The sequence below is a fragment of the Meleagris gallopavo genome, chromosome 6 (genome assembly GCF_000146605.3).
Source record: "Meleagris gallopavo isolate NT-WF06-2002-E0010 breed Aviagen turkey brand Nicholas breeding stock chromosome 6, Turkey_5.1, whole genome shotgun sequence".
NCBI lineage: Eukaryota > Metazoa > Chordata > Aves > Galliformes > Phasianidae > Meleagris > Meleagris gallopavo.
In genome coordinates this window covers 29,242,284-29,245,853 of record NC_015016.2, presented here as the reverse complement: position 1 = coordinate 29,245,853, position 3,570 = coordinate 29,242,284, and the positions used below count along the sequence as shown (strand labels likewise).

At 39.5% G+C, this 3,570-nt stretch overlaps 1 long non-coding RNA gene across 1 annotated transcript; it reads right to left on the bottom strand.

The window, feature by feature from the left end:
• Positions 1-1,820: 1,820 nt before the first annotated feature.
• On the bottom strand, positions 1,821-3,558 carry LOC109368224. The gene is made up of 3 exons (XR_002116043.1): positions 3,418-3,558; positions 2,399-2,520; positions 1,821-2,080 (listed from the first exon to the last, which is right to left on the bottom strand). It is a non-coding gene; the product is annotated as an uncharacterized LOC109368224 (long non-coding RNA).
• Positions 3,559-3,570: the final 12 nt, after the last annotated feature.

Below are 3,570 nucleotides of genomic sequence, written 5' to 3'. Positions count from 1 at the left end.
CAGAGTTACTTGTGTGTAGATTGGGATAACCATGTTAACAGTTCTGCTTGCTTTGTTATATAAATTCTATAATTTTTTATATTTGTTATGCAAATTTAACACTGTATTAAAGGATCTTGATGTAACCGATAGGAGTGTCGTTTCTCACTTTAACAGTGGAAAGAATTTTTCTGGTAGCTGTCTGACAATATAATCTTGGTAAGGTCGTATAAGGTTGAAAATTTGTCTCTATTTCACTTAAGTTAATCCAACTTCCCTTTGAAGTTTGTCAATCCAAAGCACAAGCTACACTCCGTAATAAAGAATATAAGTGTGACTCCTTTTCTCAGAACAAAGACAAATGCTCTGAATTACTTCAGTGTCTTTATACTCATTAAACTCTTTCTAAGCTTATTAACCTTTAGGATCTGCCTTCTGGAAAGATTTTGGGGAGGTACTCAGTCATAATACCTCCAGGATATGTTACAATATTGATAATTCTTGTAATTGTATGGTGTCAAAATATTTGGTATTCTTCCAGATTTGAGAACAAAATGCTCTTTTGAAAATTTCAGGACTCATTAAAAAGACATGTAACAAAACACATAGGCTGTGTAGAACTAGCAATAGTTTTTTTTTGCCTTCTGTTCCAAAGCCCAGGGAAATTTCTGTACACTGTGATCTAAAGAAAACTTATGGGGATATTCCTGTTGAAAAATGGAATTTACAGGCCAGACTTGATTTATTTCAACTGCTAACTGCCTTTTCCAAGGAATGAGAGATGGACAACAACTAACCCACTTCCAAGTTTCTTCTCCAGCAGAAACAAGCAGATGTGCTTCCTGTCTTTGGGCAGCGTAGTGAATCCCCATCCTTCCCTTAAATGACATTTCTTTTGACTAAAAACTTCCCCTGATGCTCTGGATATTAGATCCAATGCTATGGAGACAGAGGAGCACAAACTTATATACCTTGGGAGATACCAGATTGGTTGCTGTCTCCAAATATCAAGGGACTTGATGAAGACAAGAACTTCACCCTACACAGGGCACAAAAAAAAAAAAGTTTGGCAGGTATGTGGAAAAAAGATGATTAAACAGAAGGTATTTTCTTCTGTTCCTGATCCAGAGAGACTGAAGGGTATGGGTGGATCTCATTCTCTTCTTCAGTGCAGATTTTCATATTTCTGGTGTTTTTTACTTCTGCATTCTGCAAACAGAGTCTGTGAGCCTAAACCTGTTTTTCTATCACTTTCTAAAAATAAATTTCTTGGGATTACACGGGTACATCTGTGGAAAAATGTAATTAATTTATTTTTATTTATAAAATCCTAAATGAATCAAGACCAGTCTTGTTGAGAAATCGCCTTCTTTTTGCCATCATTTTTCTGTGCCAAAGATCAGCAAGTAAACATTATGTAACACACTTCAGTCTACGTAGGAGGTAACAGCATGACAGTGCAGCTGAGCTGTTCTTTCAGCAGCATGGATGTCAGCCAAATCAGAATCACCGCATAACCACAGTTTGGCTGTCACCATAGGTATGACAGGGAGCCCGAAGGCCTAACTTCAGTTTGTGGATTCTCCTGTTTTCACAACGCCTAAATTCCTCTGAGCATTTTACACTTTGTTATGCTTTCCCCAAATCTTGGGACTGTGAAGTTAAACTGCAGGTTGGAGAGATGTATACCTAAAGTAATTGCCACTGGTTTGGACTCTGATGTTTACTGCAGCAGTTCTCAATTGTGGCTGTAAGAAAAGAAACACACAATCTACCGCTAACTACTAACTTGACTGCTACTGTAAGAAAATAGTATAATTCACTCAAAAAATTGTCTTGAATTTCTATTTTATACATATATGTATATTTACTAATTTGCTAGATATTAAACAAATGAACTGATGAAAGTTTGTGGTTAAACATTTTTTAAAGTGGTAACATAGTCTTCCCAGCCTTTTCCCTTCCTCCCCATTCCTTTCCCTCTTTTCCATACAGAGATATCATAAAAGATACTATTTGGGGGCTTGCAAAGAATGCACTAATGTACATCTCTTGTTTTCATCTTCATCCAGCACTCAGCATTTGTAGTGTAATTTCCAACCTGTAAGAATAAATATTTTCTGCTTTACACTCATGCATAAATCTGAAATTTACATGCCCATATGCCACTCACTTAGGTATAAATTATCGCTAACAACTTTAAATTCAATTAAAATGCATTCTATTAACAAATGTGAGTTCAGACTGAACTAGTTAGACAAATAAAAAAAAAAAGAGAGAAAGAGAGAGCACATAGGACCTTTTAAACTGCAAATTCTGCTATTCAGGCAGTGGGAAAACAATGCAATTACATGCAAGGTCTTGTAGAGCCTTGCTTAATGCGTGATGAACACGCTGACCAAACACTCAGTCCTCCTACCTCTCTGTCCCAGAAGTATCTGAAAGGAGTAGGACAGCTGTAGTCTTCCTGATTTTGGGCCATGGCAGAGAATGGGATGACAGATGTTGAGCTATTCTTTCAGTGCAGGCGGGAACTCCTCTCTGTCAAACAAAGAAGATTGACAGTCTCAGAGCCCGGTTTATTTGTATTAAAAAGCCAGCTGCTTCCTTAACAGTTGCAGGCGGTATCCCTAGCACTGAAGAAAGTGGATGAATACATCAGTAACTACTAACATGATGTTATCTGTTGAGTGATTCTGTGGAAACAGTAATTCCAAAGAAAAAAAAGGCTTAGACTCCACTCGGTGTCGGTTACTCCCTTGTAATGACATTTACCTTTACTCCTGAACATACCAGGCTCCTAAGTTTGTGCTGGAATATGTCCCCAAGTGTTTGTTATGTGGTGTCTAATTAGCGTTCAACAGCTATCCTGTATGAAGCACTGACTGCCTTCCAAATAAAGAAATAGTCGCAGACTCTCTGCCTCAAGGACAAGTTTTTTCAACATTATCAGATTTCTAATTTGCCAATAAATGGCGTTTAACCATTTCAGGAGGCCTGTTTAGCTATTCAATACGTCTTTTATCTACTTTTAATACAACATATAAAGGGATTTCTTTACTGTGCCTTCAATTTTTCATTAGCCAAGAACATCTCGAGAAAAAAAAAAAGTTTATCCCATAAAATGTGAAAGTCAATTTTGAACGGTGGTATTCGAAAAATACAGAGTCAGCATACAGACAAATTACGGTCCAATTACAAACATTTAGCAGTCATTAAGATTGCAGGTCCCTGCTAATTGGCGATTACCATACTGAAGCCTACACGCCCCGATATGAGCATGGGGAAGGAAGCATATGACTGTTATCCATCAGTATACGCTTCGCTTGCATGAAAAGGAGATTTGTGTCTGTTGATAGCCTTAAAACCTATCCCAGCCTGCAGTCAGCACCACACGGACACCGGAGGAGGGAGGGACTCCAGGAGGGCAGCTCGCACCGGAGCCGAGGGCTCTGCAGAAGCCGTGGAGCTCCCACAGGACACATCCGGCAGCTCCCAGCTGCAGGGAGCGCCGCGTGTGCGTGGGGCGGGACGAGACCCTCACCCCACCCGCCCGCCGCCCGCTGCAACCGCCCCCGAGGGCCGTTAACA